The sequence below is a fragment of the Carassius auratus genome, chromosome 2, assembly GCF_003368295.1.
Source record: "Carassius auratus strain Wakin chromosome 2, ASM336829v1, whole genome shotgun sequence".
NCBI classification, from domain to species: domain Eukaryota; kingdom Metazoa; phylum Chordata; class Actinopteri; order Cypriniformes; family Cyprinidae; genus Carassius; species Carassius auratus.
Genome location: NC_039244.1, coordinates 26,146,198 through 26,164,828, shown reverse-complemented (window position 1 = coordinate 26,164,828; position 18,631 = coordinate 26,146,198). Strand labels below are relative to the sequence as shown.

The 18,631-nt window shown below is 38.3% G+C and overlaps 1 pseudogene; it reads left to right on the top strand.

Moving 5' to 3' along the window:
* Nucleotides 1-1,007: 1,007 nt before the first annotated feature.
* The window catches only part of LOC113041206 (dual specificity protein phosphatase CDC14AB-like), a 46,855-nt pseudogene continuing 29,231 nt past the window's right edge, over nucleotides 1,008-18,631 (top strand).

Below are 18,631 nucleotides of genomic sequence, written 5' to 3'. Positions count from 1 at the left end.
GTAGCCCCGACAGAGATTTAAAACCTCCGCCCAGAATAACCTTGGCTGCACCTGTTTTTGATGTTTATAAAAACATTAGACTAGTGCCGCCATTTTTTGAGAAGGAAGTAGAGAAGTATTTCCAACATTTTGAACGTGTTGCAGAGTCTTTGAGATGGCCAAAAGAGTTTTGGACCTTATTGCTGCAATGTGTTTTAATAGGGAGGGCACAGGAAGTTTATTCAACGTTGACTATGGAGCAAAGTGGTGATTATGAAATCGTTAAGTCTTCTATTTTGCATGCTTATGAGCTGGCACCTGAAGCATACCGCCAGAAATTTAGAAGTCATTTTAAGGCTGAAAAGTGCACATATCTTGAGTTTGCTAGAGAGAAAGAGAACTTGTTCGACCGTTGGTGTACCTCGTTGGAAGAGCTCAGAGAGCTAATTCTTTCAGAGGAGTTCAAAAGCTGTGTTCCAAATGCTGTTGCTATGTATCTGAATGAGCATAAAGATACATAAAGATACAAAAAAATAATGTCAGAAGCTGCTCTCATGGCAGACAAATTTACTCATCAGCTTTCTGCTAGTCACTTAAATGATCTGAGCAGATCTAAGTTGAGTGTTACTGTTAAAAATAAAAACATGGTTGCACGCCAGAAGGCTGTGTCAAACTTCGCTGATAATATCTCAGTCACACGTACGAAAGCTGATTTGCTTTTATTGTAAAAAGCCAGGACATAAAATTTCTGATTGTATTGCTCTTAAAAAGAAAGAGAAAGGGGTTAAACATGTTGGTTTAATTTCTAGATCAAATGTGAAGCATATTCCTGCTCGATTTAACCAGCAGATTGAACGGGTGGATGTTACTGAGATGGAGAGCTTTAAAAATAATGCTGATTTTGCACCATTTCTCACTGAAGGGACTGTGGCTTTGCCTAATTCTGATGAGACTGTGCCTGTACACATCCTTCGAGATACTGGGGCGGGGCAATCCTTTCTGATGGAAGGACTTTTGCCCTTGTCTGAATGACTGCTACAGGAACAAAGGTGCTGATGAGAGGACTTGAGATGGGCTTTACCGAAGATCCTCTACACCGCATTCATCTTAATTCCAAACTCGTGTCAGGTGATGTGGTAGTTGTAGTTATGGAGATGAGTATTATATTTATTGTATATTTGCACTTAAAAGGTTGTTTTGCCTTTTTGTACTCTTTTTCTTTTTTTATCTTTCAGTTCTTTAGGAGAACCTCCTTCTGGAGTGGGAGGTGTGAGTCTCCTCCCCCTGATTCCATTGGTGCTGACCATGGGAGTTCCCGATTGGTTTTCTCATTGTTAATTGATAATTAGTTAGAGTATATAAGAGTGCTGTGTGTTATTTGGAGCAGGCACTCTCTGGGGAAGTACTCTTCCGGAGTGTCTTTTTCGTATGTTTTTCCTTACACATGTAGCGTCAATTTTGTTATAGTTGTTTGTATATTTCTTTGTTTTCTCTTATCCCTAGACCTCTGTTATTGTTATTATTTGTGGCATATGTTGAAATCAATAAACAAATTGTTGATGGAACATTTAGCATGATCCCTCTTTCATGTTGCGATTTAAAACGAGCAGGTCGTAACACCATACAGACTTTATTAAAGAGTTTGGTGATTTTACATCCGAGTTACTTCTGGCTGCAGATAAAGTTTTAATATCAATATTTTAATATCCATGTTGATAATGAAAAAGATGCATTGGGATCAGCCTTTATAGACATTCTGAACTCTTTTGGGGTTAGACAACACGTTTCAGCGGACAGCGGAGACCAGTACAACTAGAGCTCCAGATACAGATCCCCTTTAAAGACCTTGTCTCAGAGGACCACCAGGACAAGACCACAGGAAACAGATGATTCTTCTGCACAATCTGACTTTGCTGCAGCCTGGAATTGAACTCCTGGTTTCGTCTGGTCAGAGGAGAACTGGCCCCCCAACTGAGCCTGGTTTCTCCCAAGGTTTTTTCTCCTTGCCGCTGTCGCCTCTGGCTTGCTTAGTTGGGGTCACTTCATCTACAGCGATATCATTGACTCGATTGCAAATAAATGAACATAAACTATTTAACTGAACAGAGATGACATAACTGAATTCAATGATGAACTGCCTTTAAATATCATTTTGCATTATTGAGAAACTGTTTTCCAAATGAATGTTGTTCAGTTGCTTTGAGGCAATGTATTTTGTTTAAAGCGCTGTATAAATAAAGGTGACAATGACAATTGAAATGACACAGCCAAGTGATGATATCTCAGATCATTATTTAGTTTTGTGCAAACTTCATATAGCCAAAATTGTCAATTCTACTTCTTGTTACAAGTATGGAAGAACCATCACTTCTACCACAAAAGACTGCTTTTTAAGTTATCTTCCTGATGTATCCAAATTCCTTAGCATATCCAAAACCTCAGAACAACTTGATGATGTAACAGAAACTATGGACTCTCTCCTTTCTAGCATTTTAAATACAGTTACTCCTTTACGCTTAAGGAAGGTTAAGGAAAGCAGTATGACACCATGGTATAATGAGCATACTCACACCCTAAAGAGATCAGCCCGAAAAATGGAGTGCAGCTGGAGGAAAACAAAACTAGAGGTATTTCATATTGCTTGGCGGGAAAGTAACCTATCCTGCAGAAAAGCATTAAAAAATGCTAGATCCGATTACTTTTCTTCTCTTTTAGAAGAAAACAAACATAACCCCAGGTATTTATTCAACACAGTAGCTAAATTAACAAAAAATAAAGCCTCAACAAGTGTTGACATTTCCCAACATCACAGCAGTAATGACTTTATGAACTACTTTACTTCTAAAATCAATACTATTAGAGATAAAATTGTAACCATTCAGCCATTAGTTACAGTATCGCATCAGACAGTGCACTATAACATGTATGTTAGACCCAATGCCATCTAAGCTTCTGAAAGATGTATCATATCGATCACAAGTGCAGTATGGAGTACCTCAAGGCTCAGTACTAGGGCCGCTACTTTTTACTCTTTATATGTTACTGTTGTGGAAATTCTAATTCAATAACAATTTGTAGAGACTGAGAATGAAAAACCAAACAGAGTTTTGTCTTTGTATTGCGTTAATTCTCTGCAGAGAATGATCTGGTTTACACACAGCTTTAGTCTGTGTGCAAAGAGATAACACACAGACTCACAGACCACTTTTTATAGTATGCAAAACGATACATTGAAGGACAGACTAGGACCTTTGAGCCAATCATGTTGCTCAGTGCACATCACCTCATAACACATGCACATCTCATGCACATCTCATCGTAGATGCCTGATTACTCTCAAAAACTGCCTGTCCTTGGTACACAGTTTCCCCTTAAATGTTGTTTAATTATTTTAATTATTGTAATGCTTTATTGGGTGGTTGTTCTGCACGCTGAGTAAACAAACTACAGTTAGTCCAAAATGCAGCAGGAAGTATGACCATATTAGCCCGGTCCTGTCAACACTGCACTGGCACCCTATCAAACATCGTATAGATTTTAAAATATTGTTTATTACTTATAAAGTCCTGAATGGTTTAGCACCTCAGTATTTGAAAGAGCTCCTTTTACATTATAATCCTCTACGTCCGCTACGTTCTCAAAGCTCAGGCAATTTGATAATACCTAGAATATCAAAATCAACTGCGGGTGGCAGAGCCTTTTCCTATTTGGCGCTTAAACTCTGGAATAACCTACCTAACATTGTTCGGGAGGCAGACACACTCTTGCAGTTTAAATCTATATTAAAGACCCATCTCTTTAACCTGGCTTACACATAACATACGCTTTTAATATCCAAATCTGTTAAAGGATTTTTAGGCTGCATTAATTAGGTAAACCGGAAACGGGAACACTTCCCATACGACCAGATGTACTTGCTACATCATTAGACGAATGAAATCTATGTGAATATTAGTCTGTTTCTCTTATTCCAAGGTCACCGTAGCCAACAGATCCAGTCTGTATCCAGATCAGAGGGTCACTGCAATCACCCAGATCCAGTACATGTCCAGACCAGATGGTGGATCAGCACCTAGAAAGGTGCTTGCTTAGTTGGGGTCACTTCATCTACAGCGATATCGTTGACTTGATTGAAAAAGAATGCACAGACACTATTTAAACTGAACAGAGATGACATCACTGAATTCAATGATGAACTGCCTTTATCTGTCATTTTGCATTATTGACAGACTGTTTTGCTAATGAATGTTGTTAAGTTGCTTTGACGCAATGTATTTTGTTTAAAGCACTATATAAATAATGGTGACTTGACTTGACTTGACTTGACCACATTGAGGGGCAAATGAACGGGGCCTTGTATTGTAAAATCTTGGACAATAACCTTCTTGAGTATCGAGGTATAGAGACTGGCTAGGCCTCTCCATGACCTTAATGTGCTTCTTCTTGAGTCACTCATTTGTTGCATTGGTGATGTGTTTCCGGTCATTGTCATTCTGGAAGACCAATTCATGACCCATCTTCAGTGTTCTGGCTGGGGGAATAATTAATTAAATAAAAAATTCTTCCCCCAGCCAGAACACTGAAGACCGAATCTTTGGGTTTTTCTGGGTTTTGTCTGTAGTCTTTTCTGCAGCACTCACAGGACGAACGTCCTACACATTTAAATACAGTCAATTGTAAGGTGGCTGTCAAACTCCAAAAGGCACCATGAAAATACTACAACAGCATTCCATATGCATCATGCACAGTATTTTCTGTGAGGAACAGAATTAGGTCATTACTCACCAAACTGATTCTAATTTTCAATTTAAATCGAGCACAGCATTAGTACAGTCAGGCCACTGAGGCATAGGCTGCGACCAGCTGATGCGGTCAGGTGGCAGGATTCCCACAGAGCATCTCACCAGATTTCAAGTCATGGACTGTTTGTCAAGCGATGGACTGAAAGTGATATGAGCGAGCACTTGATATAGAAACTTTGTCCACGATTAACCGCCAAAGTTGTACTAATACGACTGACCCAACAACTTTACACGAGATCTGCTTCCCCACTGGAAGAAGCTAGATATTCAAGAAGAACAAAAGCATCCACAAACAACTGGCCATTTCACCTTTAGTTCATCTACAGACGTCTTCACGAAGCTAAGCAAAGTTTCTTTCTTCTGCTTCTGCCTAGTAATAATTATAATAAATTTTATTTGTAATGCGCTTTTCTTAAACCCAAAGTGCTACAGTAATAAAGTAATAAATAAAATAAAACAAAACACCAAAAGCAATACAACAATTCATTAGAGAAAGACATTCTTGAATAAATGTGACTTAATCAACTTTTTAAAGTCACCCAACATTGGTGCATTTCTGACCTGCAGAGGAAGTACATTCCAAAGCTTAGGGGCTTTATATGAAAAGACTCTTTCCCCCATGGTCTTTAGCTTACAGGATGGCTGGTGAAGTGAAAGAGAGTTAGTAGAGCCAAGAGAGCGTGATGGAATATAAGGACTGATGAGATCACAAAGATACTCAGGTGCAGTCCCATGAAGTGCCTTGTATGTTAAAATAAGAATTTTAAAATCAATTATCGCATTTACGAGAAGCCAGTGTAATTGTGAAAGAACACAATTCAGTAAAGAACACAATTCAGTAATGTGTTCACGAGGAGAAGTACAAGTGAGCACACGAGCGGCAGAATTTTGTATATACTGAAGCTTGCTCAACGATTTAGCTGGAAGGCCAGAGAACAAGGCATTACAATAATCTAACCTAGAATGAAGGCATGTATAAGCCTTTTTGTGTCTGCAAAAGACAGAAGTCGAGCTATGTTTCTCAGGTGGAAAAATGCAGTTTTAGAGATGTGTTTTATGTGTGCTTCAAATGATAATTGTGGATCAAAAATGACACCAAGATTTCACACCTGTGAAGTGGGGATTACCGTACAGGAATCAACAATCAAACTGATCTGCTTGGCCTTATGAGTATCTGCCACTGTGCCAATCTGCATCAGTTCAGTTTTGGAGCCTTTCAGCTTCAGGACGTTTTTATGCATCCAGATACTGATCTCTGCTAAACAACCACGCAAAGCAATTTTCCAGCCTGTCAAGCAGAAGAGAGTGACATATAGTGTCAAAAGCAGCACTGAGGTCTGACAAGACCAAAATACTGCATGCACCTGAATCCGCCGTGGTAAGACGATCATTACGACCCTAATTAAAGCAGTTTCAGTACTATGCCCTAGTGCTATGTTGACAAATATGTTTCAGACATTGCTCATTATCCAAAGCTAATTGTTCAGTTATGTTTGCTAGGCATGCTATCTATCATGTTACCACACCGTTAAACTACCAGTTAAATATACCCAAGAGCCTCATTAATCTGTGGTCAAGGCTGTCGATATGAATGGGCTGCTGCTTCAGGCTTATCTATTGGGGATGCTTTCATTGAACTTATCTGACTATTTCCAACACACTGTTTAAATCAGTGATATGTTGTTGCTCAAGCTAACTGGTGTATCAATAAAGTGCTTGATACTTAAATGTACAGATCATAAATGTGCTCATATCAATGCTAAACGTAATCTGGACAAGGGCTAATGCTGTTGCCTAAATTTGAGTATTGACCATATGCTGTACTGCTAAAGGGACATGCTGCTCTTTTTAGCTGTTATAAAAGATCACCCTTCGCTACTTCTATTCTTCTGTAAGGGGATGCTGCCCGACACTATGCACTTAAAGGGGGGGTAAAATGCTATTTCATGCATACTAAGTTTTTTACACTGTTAAATAGTTGGATTCCCATGCTAAACATGGACAAAGTTTCAAAAATTAAGTTGTACGTTTGAAGGAGTATTTTTGTTCCAAAAATACTCCTTCCGGTTTGTCACAAGTTTCGGAAAGTTTTTTTCGAGTATGGCTCTGTGTTGACGTTAGATGGAGCGGAATTTCCTTACATGGGTCCTAAGGGCACTTCTCGCGAAAGAGAGCACGCTCCCGTAGAGCAGAGCACTGAGAGCACAACAGACTTCACTGATCAGAGCGAGAGCGTCGCAAAATGTCACAAAAGGAGTGTGTTTTTGGTTGCCAGGGCAAGACAAACCTGCACAGATTACCAAAAAAAAAAAAAAAACAGCATTAAGGGACCAGTGGATGGAGTTTATTTTTACAGAGCATCAACGGAGTTGTGCAAGTGTTTTTGTCTGTTCGCTGCATTTCGAAGATGCTTGTTTTACAAACAAGGCCCAGTTTGACGCCGGATTTGCACATCGTTTTTTTTAAGGATAATGCAGTCCCAACGAAAAAGGGTCACGATCGTGTGTTGGAACCGCATGTGGTGAGTAAAACTGCTTCAAATATCTCTGTTGTTAACTTAGCTATCGGCGCGTAAGCACATCAAGTAAACAACATGCGATGTTGTCATAAAACTGCACTTTCCACATGTAACGTTACAGCTTAAAAAAAAAAAAAAAAAAGACGACATAAACTGGAACTTAGTCATTTTCCAATACCGCTAAGCAAATATATACAGTTTCAGTACATACCACATAGAGACTTCGTTGCTGATGCTGCTCTTGTTAAATTTCAGCCTCTGGATCTGATTCTGGATCATAAATATACGCTGAATCTGACTGTTAGCCATGGTTTGTTTTGGATGTTTTTTTCCTCACGGTAATGTCACAGCTTCCAAGCGCTCTCAACGCAAAAGCCCACTCGCGCTCGTGATTCTTTAGCTCCGCCCACACGTCACGCCTCCAGCCGGTCGTGTTTTTCCGGGAAAAATCGGTACAGACTATCTTTCTCTTATGAATATAATAAAACTAAAGACTTTTTGGAGTTATGAAGGATGCAGTACTACTCTATAGGTACTCAAGATTAACAGGATATTGAGTGAAAACGAGCATTTCACCCCCCCCCCCCCTCTAAGAAGGTCTTTGCTTAAAGCTATCAGGGTATTGGGACTGCTTGTTTGCTTGAGGCTTATCTAGTGTCAAGTACCAATATCGTGCTAGACCTGCCGTTGCATAAGCTGGATTTATGCTTTTGCCTGGCTCCACTGCGAGCCTCCGATGACTGCGCACACACCTTCCCAAGTGGTTAAGGCTTTATACTTGTTGCGTTCGCCATTGTACGGGTGTTTGAAATCCCTGAAAATGCTTTAAATGTAATGCATTAGGGTTGGTATTATTGCCATTATAATTAATCACACACAGCATTGAACACTACAGTTGTGTTCAGATCATGCATCATTGAATCATCAAGATCATCACTATAGTCATCATAAACAGTGTAAACGATGTAAACAAGAATTCATTTGTGGTGTAGTCCGCGAGATGCAGCGGAACAACCAGTCATTAATCAGGAATGTTTTTGTTCGGTCTTGTACATTTAAATCCCAAATGGATTAACCATCTTGTTTATGCTACTAAAATGACCTATTGTAGGGTGTATGAATATGACGTTTCCTTCCCTCACCAAAAATATAATCAACATTAATCATCATTGTGACTAAAATCTAAGGACATCCAAATGTAAGAACGTTCATACAAACTGTTTGTACATGTCTAAATGCGCCACCTGCTGGCAATTTGCTGATTTGTTTAGAACAATGCAAATTGCCAATGTGCCTTCAAAAATCTAAAAGATTTACAAAGTAAGGTGTGTCTGTGTTGTATCTGTGGATGTGCTTTAACTAAGGTAAGGGTATGTATTTAAACAGGTAATTTACCACATTTGTAAAGTGCTAGAAATTTGAAATGTCCTTGGAAGTGCTTGAATTTTACTTTTGAAGGAATAAGACCACTGGTGTACTATTCTCTGAACAACAGGGAGTGACGAGGAGTCTGGAATCACTAGTGAGAAGTTACTGGCTGCATCCAATACCTTAGGCCATAGTATCAGGCATTATGTGCGTACGACTTCACGCAGCACTGCGCAAACCGATCTCAAATGGACTTGAAGCAGTGCATGCTTGTTAAATTTTTTTGTCTGACTTGAGACGATGCCACATGACTGTCATGTGTGGCATCAAAGTACCGCGAGAATGTTTCGAGAGCAGCCGGCTGACTCAGCCGCCACAGTTTTTCCAGAGTGACTGCAGGAGAGCTGATGAAGACACCGCTGTTGTGTCAACATTTGCAGTTCCAATAATGGCCTCAAATCTGTGTTTTAGAATGGTAAAAGCTCTTTCAATGTAGTCGCACTGTTGTATTGAGTCAAGTTTATCATATAACACGGATAAAAGTGTATATTCCCCACTGTATTAGTATTTAAATAGTATATGATTATGTTGAACTTTAATCTTGAAAATATGGTGCTGTATTAAGCAGTATATAAAAAGTGTTTCTGTTGCTCATGAAAATGTTTCTGAAACGTCTGTGTATTCGACAAATACTGCATATTATTTACATAATCTATGATAAAGTACGCAAGCACTGCGTGAGTTCCTCTTAAAGGGAGCAGAAAGTGTTCGGCTTGACATGTCTCTTTTCAACTCCGCCCCCGAATGCTGTTTTTGCCTGATGGAGAGAACACCCTTGCTGCTATAACTCCAGGGGCCTGCTGTTCTATCCCTCAGCAAGGGACAAACACCCCTCAAAAAGAAAAAGGACCTGCTGTTTTCTCCCGTTGGAGAGAACACCCTTTGCTGCTTTGACTGCAGGGGTCCATTGTTCATCCCCAGCAGAGGATGAACACCCCTTGCTACTTAAATTAAAGAGGGGCCTGCTATTCTCTTCCTCCGTCTGAGGGCAGAATACCCCTCTGCTAGCTAGTAGGCTGCATTAAGTATCAAGTATCTCACTAACATTGTCTTTTCTCTCTTGCGTGAATGGAACAATGATGGTTTTGGGGGTGTTCTTCCTCAGGCAGTAATACCTTTATTATGTTTGGGGGGGGGGGTAATGTTTAAGATCTTGTATGGTAAATTAATTTGGGAGCAATAACCCCCATAAGGAATCATACCGCCAAAGATAAACTGTGTTCAATAAACTAAAGTAACTTTCCAAAATGGTCCTGTGTGAAATATGTGTATGTTCAAACTTGGCACATTATTGTATGAAAAGCATCATTGACATTCTACCTTAATTCTCCTTTTGTGTTTCATAGAATCAATAAATTGATATAGGTCTGGAACAGACTTTTTTTTTTTTTTCATGAATTATCTCTTCAACCAGCTCTGAAAATGAATGTGTGTTGTGTATGTCTGCAGTCTTTCACTCTGTCCAGAAAGCCCACCATCCATTACACCAGTTATGACCAAGGAAAGAGAGCCAATGCAGCCTTCCTCATCTGTGCCTGTGCGGTGAGTCCAGCTTTGTTTTTATGACCTTAGATGACAATTGTGTTGATTTTAACCCTCATGTTCTAGGGTTTGAGAGACACCCCAGCTGAAAAATAAATGTGCTAAGTGTACTAAAATTTAGCATACTTTTGGGTAGAAATCATCATTATACTTCAAGTGTGTTCATGATTAATTAACTTGAAGCTTACTGAAACCTATTTTGTACTAAATATATTTTAATTGTAATTAAATAGTAGAAAAGCTCAACTTGAAGTGTATTTAGTGTACTTTTATGTGCTAAAGTGGAACAACTTAAAGTATATTTTGTATACTTTAAGCATATGGCTGTATAATATATGCTTAATAAGTACCATTATAGTATACTTTCTCTTATTTAAAATTAATTGTTAGTGTTTTATAAATATATAAGCTGTATACTTTTCATATATTTTTACTGTGCTAATAATGTGCCTAATTAAAATTTTGGCTCATTCCAATTACCAACAATGTTGAAAGAGATTAAAATTCTTGGGGAGCTAGTACTTTACAGACATCAATGCCAAACCGACCTCTATATCAGTCCTATACGCATGAATACTGTAGGGCTGTTTCGAATGCCATTTTTTGAGCTTCGAAGCTTAGGTGGCAATCAATATCGAATATTCGAAGCTTCGGTGGGTGGGTCTAAATATATAATAATAGTGTCGGTTTGCATTTGTATCATCTTTCACGACTTCACGTTTCACTCTTCGGCATCATAAATGTGTTTCAGCAGACCCAGTGGAGTGCAGTGTTGCATTTGGTGCAATATGATGAGGTGGCACACATTCTTTAAATATTAATAAACATTTAATAATCTTTTAAATAGAACAGTTTCCGGTACGCATTACACGGGCAGGTTTATGCTCCGAAAACGGACAGTGCACAAGTGATACAAAACACAAAGTCTGTTGAGAGCAAGAACTTTAATAAGGTATTAATAACGAACATTTCTTTAAAACAAATGAATCCCAAAACAGAAATTAAATTAGTAACACACAGTGATTTCAACGAACTATAATAAATAAAGAACACTGTAGCATGCTTATATACAGTTGAATAAGAATAAATGAATTATTTTTAAAATGACACAAAATGTAATATCTATTACAATTAGTTTTATTCTATATAAGGGATTTATTTTGTCTTATTCTGACTTTTTGTTAATTTAAATCTTTAAAATGCGCGATGCTTTTATTGAAAGCATGTTGCGGTGTTTTTTTATTTATTATTATTAGCCTGCAGTTCATTGAACTACATTCATTTATTATTCGTAAATGTAATAATTACTGACACCGTAACGGGTTGGCTATTTAAATTTAAACTAATTGTAATAAATTTAATTCACTCCCTTATATAGAACAAACTGTAATAGGTTAAATAGAACAAGGTAATGTTATCCTAGCTAGACAGCTCACATTTCAATAACAAAAATATTTAGGCTCTTTCAAACACTTAGCCTATATAAATCGCAACCCAGTGGTTGGAAACTATTGTGAAACTACCTAAACTCGTTTCATGCTGTGTGCGAGGAAGATGAGTTTGTTCACATTTTCTGGTAAAAGGGAACTTCGGGTCTTGTTGACGATGTAGCCAGCTTTTGAGAAAATGCGCTCAGTTGAAGTGGCCGGAACGCAAAGAAGGTGTTTGGCTGCAAATGCCAGTTTAGGGTAGCGGTCACTGTTTTGCTTCCACCATGTCAGTGGGCCCGACTGTAATTTAGTAGCATCTCTCAAATACTGCTCCATCTCTGTCTTTGCGCTGTCTCCGCGTTCCTCTTCCTCTTCGTCATCAGCCTGCATCAGCATTGTAATCTCCTCCTGTTTTTTTTTGGCGGGTGGTGGTGGCGCATCCGTCTCCTCTTCTCCGTGGCTTGCTGACAGCTCTTCTCCCTTGCGAACAATCTGTTGCTGATGCAGATGTTCAACTAGTCTGACAACCTAAACAAATAGCATTTGCTTAGTCAAATCTATGCGTAGCGCACACAATAATCTTAGTGGCATAATCACAATACATTTTAATTATTTACTATTATATAGTAGTAATAAAAATATAAGTCTAACCTCAATGTATACCAGGTCCTTCTTCTCATCCTCAAGGAATTTAAGGTGCTTAAGTCTCACTTCTAGTGCTGAAGAAAGGAGATAGATGCTGGTGGGTTCCAAATTTAACAGTTCCCATCTGCTGTCGATCTCCTTGACAAGGGTATTCTTCATTTCTCTGATGGCAGGGCTGTCATCCTCTTCTGGTGACAGGTGGCGTTTCTTCAGGTTAAAGAGCATTGGCACTGTTGCCGACAACGACAAGTTTGCCTCCTGTGATAGTAGTTCTGTGAGTGTGAGCAGGGGCCCAAGTAATTCTGATGTCTCTTGTGCCAGTTTCCACTGGTCTCCTGTCAAGTCAAGGGTGCGATTTCCTTTCTTAGTGATGCTGGGATCTGACAAAAAAGCTGTCACTGGCAATCGCTGCTCCACCAGTCAGTTAAGCATTTCAAACGTAGAGTTCCAACGAGGAGCAACATCTTGAATGAGTTTGTGTTGTACAACGTTCTGCTGCGTTTGTTTCTCTTTCAAAGCAGCTGTAGCCTTGGCACTTTTTTTAAAGTGCCCTACGAGATTCCTGGCAGCTGAAACTGTGCGACGGATTCGGTCCAGTTTCAGAGCTTCATTTATGCATAGTTGCAGCGTGTGTCCTGAGAAGCAGACCCCTTGAACGGTTCCCCATTTCTCCGGTTCTTTATTCAGCGTCTCGGTGCACAGCTTCATATTGCTATTCGCTTGTAATTTGGAATTGCGAATGCATCTGCCGCGTCTCCAAGTTGTTGTGCAATGTTGACTCCTGTATGGCTTGACTCAAATGCTTTGGTTTCCAAAACAAAGGCAGAGAGTTCCCACTCCTGAGTTATAAAGTGACAGGTGACAGCCATATACGCCTCCATACTCACGGAAGTCCAGATGTCCGATGTGAAACTTAAGGCCGTAGCTTTTTCAACGAGAGCATAAATTTGGCCTCGCAGATCGCTATATTTAAGAGACAGGTTGTTTGAAATACTGGAACGGTTTGGGACAGTGTAGACTGGCTCCATTATCTTCATTAATTTTCTGAAGCCTTCGCCTTCACCTACATTAACGGGCCTCATATCCATAGCGACAAACTCCACTATGGCATCTGTTATCTGTCTCTTTCTTTTCTCTGTTAACGGTTTTCGGAATTGCAGGATCTGCTGTGAAGTTTTGGGTTTTGTTGAGCATGTTTAAAGTGCTCCCAAACAGCTGAGGTCTTGGGCGTTTGGTACCTATTCAGTATGAGATGAAATAAATCACTACGTTCGCCAACAGGTGGTTCAAGCATGAGTGAGAATGAGTCCGCGACGGAAGTCACGTGTTAAAAAAAAAAAAAGAATATTCGAATCTCAAAACTGAAAATCGAATGCCACCCCACCGAACGAATATTTGATTATTCTAGTACAGCCCTAGAATACTGCCAGTGACTTTTTGATCTGCACACTCTCCAATTGGTCTGCTTTTTCTCCATTAAACCAATGAAATGTTCTTTTTAAAACACGTGTGACAATGTTAACACACTGTGAGTGAACTTAATTTTTTTGCTTATAATTCTGGCAGTATTAACTTGTCTGTTGCAATATGGGTGATGCTATCTGTTAAATCATAATGTAGCACTGCACCAACTTTAAACCACTTGCTTTCCAGCAACACATTTTTTGTGCACCTGTACTTTTGAAGTGTGCATTTAATGTTTTGTTTAATGTCATTTTGTGTGTAAGATGTATCATATTTCTTTGCAAAACTGATTAAACATTACAGAACAGCTGCAATAATTGCTATCTGTGTACTCATAGTGCGAACTACGGGGGAGCTAGGGGGAGCTCGGCTCCCCTTAATAAGACATGGGCTCCCCTGAAAACGAGAAATCTGAAATTTTGGGGGGTCTCAAAAAATACTGACAACGTGAATATTTTTAAGTGCAATTTCAGTTTTGTAATGTGATTATGATGGCAAAAATATTATTCATTCATGCATGACGGCGATTAAAACCTAATTAACTTCAATAAAGATTAAAGACGTCACAGCATCAAGGTGTGGGGGCGCTGCGCTGCAAATTCCACATGTTAGTATGTCATAGGTTCGTAGAAAAAAATAAACGTTGGAGGCCATTTATCGTGCGCAAAGTCCTTCCATTATGCAGTTATAGCATCATAGCTAGGGCAAAAAGATAACAAGGTAGTTCAATTAATTTTGGTATTATTAAGAAATTGTGTAGTGATAACGCACGACTGATTCACCTGCTGCAAGCACTGGTAAACCTCAAGCCAAGCCCACTGTGAAAACGCATGAAGCTGAAGAAAAGTAATCTCTGGGATCCTAACCCCTCTTGCTTCGAGTCCTCTCTCGCGTTAAACTGGAACAGCCAGCAGTGGAGAGACTGGAAGAGCCAATATACATGGCTGTGTGTTAAGGATGAAGCTTGGGGTGCATCACTTTGTAACGCGTTGTGTCAGGAGGGGGACAAATATGGATAGCTCACAAAGTAATTAGGCCAGACAAAACTCACGGAGGCGATTGACATTTAACAACGACTCGTTTTATTTCTCCAATCGAACTCGAGCAATTGTCTGTCCCATGTTCCACCGTCCACAGCGTAACCAAAACAAAACAAACAAGATTAAAACAAAATGATTTCCAAACAGAGATTACCCGCATACATGGGGGATTCGAGTCGCGCGTGTATATATTATCATACAGAGTACATACCGTTTTACAGGGAGCGCGCAGCTCTTAAAGGGGCCACATTTTTTTCCACTCGTTGCAACTTGTAAGGACGCAAAAAACCTTCTTCTGTCTGAAAAGGTACCTGGCACGCACTTGTCTGAGGAGTGGATTAATGATTAATGCTCAGAACCAGCTCAGAAAATTATATATAAATACAGGGACAGCATTGCACACAAGATGGCCATTGAAGTGGCATTGACTAAGCAAAAGGCGATTCTGGCAAATAAAGTAACTGAGGTGAATTCTAAATTAACGGAGGAGACCGCAACATCATTCAAGGCTGTCTTCCTGACCTATCAATTTGTGTCGATAAAGTATAATAGTGCATATTGTAGCTGTTATGTATCTTTGCAAGTCATTATATGTCCTTTTTTGAGGCACTCGTGTCGATAATGTATAATAGTGCATACACTTGTAGCTGTTGTAAGTCCTTATTTGAGGCATGCGCATGTGCACGACCCCCCCCCCCCCCCCCAAAAAAAAGAAGTGGGCTCCCCCAAAGGACATGGTATAGTTCGAACACTGTGTGTACTTACACACATAAAAAAATTTCATAAATGGGGTTAAGTGCATTTTCATAGTAATACTATTGAACACTTTCTAAAAGAATGTCCTGAAGTACTAGCGTGAATAACTTCACTCCATAAATAGACTAAAATCTAACTTAAAATACACTCAAACTTAATATTACAGTTTTTATTTTAAAATGTGTTATTTTAAAATGTGCTTTCATTCTATGTTACAATGACAATTTTGAGCATACAATTTAAAATATATCAAAATTTATGTTTAGAAAGTACACATAACTTTCACTTAAAGTATATTTTAGGATAATATATTTCTATAAAGTGTAATATAGTTAAATTATTTTAAAGTGTGTTAAAAGTGTTAGCGTGAAAGCGTAATGCCAGTATACTTTTTATATATTTACAAAAGGTACAATTTGTCTAAGTACATTTTCAACATACTATCGGAAATATAAATATACTTGAAATACAATGAAGTGCTTTTTTTTTTTCGCTTGGGACCAGATAACAAGAACAAACTGATTATGAATAGAAAAAAACGAATAGGTCTCAGTTAACATTTTGATTTAGAGTCTCAGAGAAATTTCTAATCATGACATCTTGCTTTAGTATGCAGGTAATCTACTTGAAAAGAACTCCAGAGGAGGTGCACCGGGCCCTGATCTCTGCAACCAATGTGTCATACCTGCCCTGTCTGACACAAACTTATAATATATATAAATATATAAATAAATAAATATTATTGAACATGCTTTAATTATTATTATTTTTTTATATAGAGATGTTGCTTTTGTGAACTGCACATAATGATTTAACCATATTAAACTGTTTACAATGAATCTGCAAGGTACGTGCGTTCAAGAAGCACTTTTTTTTAAAAGCACCATTCATTTTAACTATTAATATCTAGGAAGGTTAAAGATTGTGACATTCTTGAACCATTTTTGGATCAAAGCTGGACAGTGTAGATGAATAATTCACTTTATACCCAGGTCATAAACTTTTAGTCCAGTTATCTGTTATTTCAGTCTGACACGGGAGAAAGAATTGGCACATGCACTATCAAATGGATTACATAAAGGACATGCCACACAATGTGATAACCGAAGAACAGGAAGCTCAATACAAAGGAGGTAGTTTGTTTGGGTGGAGAATTTCTGGAAGGGTTTCTGTCAGGAAAGAAAAGCACTTAAAAGGCAGTGAGATATTACTAGGCTTGGATGGCTTCCCTTACGTAAAAGAAGTTTATTCAAGTGTGCTATTAGTATACTTCTTTTAAACTAAAAATAGGAAAGTATGCTTTTAGTTTACTTTTATGTACTTCTCAGAAATGGGCTTTACTCCTCATAAATATACTTAAAATGACACTTAAGTATACTTGACTGACTTATAAAAAATCTAAGTATATTTGAGCTATACTCCAACAATTTGGGCGCTAGTACACATCTTCTGCAAGGAATTTCCAAAAAAAAAACACAAATGAAGAAAAAAAAGAAACAACAGATACTGTCACAGGTAACTCGATCATCTGACATGAAACCGCATCAAAAAAGTAAAGTTATGGAATAAAATGTTGACTGACGAAGAGGTAATAATTACAGTCAAGCTTTAGGGTGTGGATCGACTCCATCTACATTTTGATTATGATTCTGGATCCAATTCATAGTTGTTTTTTCAGCTTTTTGTTCAAAATGTTATTTCTTAATTTTTTATTAAACACATTAAAATGTTTAAAATATTAATGCATAAAGCTAGAATAAAATGTTTTTTTACAAGCAGATACCCTGTTCTTTCTTTGGACGTTAAGATATTCATGTAACAAAATATGTACAAATGAAAACCTAAATAGGGACATAGTAGCATACTTAAAACAATGAGTATACTTGCTGTATAAAACTACTAAACTAGTAGTTTACCGAGACTATACTTCAAAGTGTACAAAGTATTTCATTAGTAAACTTTCAGTAAACCAATAAGTTAACTTTTAGTATAATTGCAGTACAAACTACAAACATATAGGTGAACTAGTAGTGTACTCAAAGTGTGCTATGGTTATACTTAAAGTAAAAATACCTTATGATTTGCAATGATTTTTTCCCCAGTCTTTTATAATCCTATTGTAACTACTTAAAGCATCCACAAAACTCAACACATGTAACTTAATTTCATTAAGCAGTTGTTATCATTTTAGCATATTTTCTCACCTTTTGCATTAAAAGCATGTCGAAAATTGAGATTTTAACTGGATTGTGCCAGGAAAACTGTTGGCCTTCAGCAGACCTGATCCCAAGAGCAAAATAGAGAATGGTAAGCTGGCACATTAGATTTGTCCCTAAAAGCTGTTGCCACATCAAATAACAATCCAGTTGTTTATTGAGTCAATGTGTTACCCTGTTGGTATATGTTCTTCATTCAACAGAGGTTGTTTCCTAAAGTGGTGGTTAAACCATTTGTATCAACAAAGTACTCAAGGGGGCACTGGAGCTACTAAAATGTTTTGCCATTATAGGGGTTGTGCTATTAATCAAATTAACCAGCTTGATAATGTACCAACTTTCATTAACTTGCATGCAAGATCATCTTCAAACTGTTGCACAACAAAAAGAGAAAAAAGAATGAGTGTAGTCTGGAGTGGACTGAACTCACTTCTGAACTGATGACTGTTTTAGCTCTTTCAGGTTATCCACTCCATGCTCCAGAAGTGTACATTTCCTACTTTCACAATGTTACAGATGTTGTGTGACCTGAAGAAGAAGATTTATGAAGATTGGTGCTTCACAGATGCCGGGTTTGAACATCACAACTTGTTCTTTGTAGAGGGCACCATGTCTAGTGATCTCCTCACAAGATGCTTTCTGCACATCTGTTTGAGCGACAAGGGTGCCGTAGCTGTCCACTGCAAGAGCACGACTGCATTGTCCCCCCTATCTGAATAAGGTGCACTATTACATTATTAAAAAGTGGAGTAGAGACATTGTATGAACCTGCAATTTTTGTAAAGTGTAATGCAGGAGCCAGAATTTATTT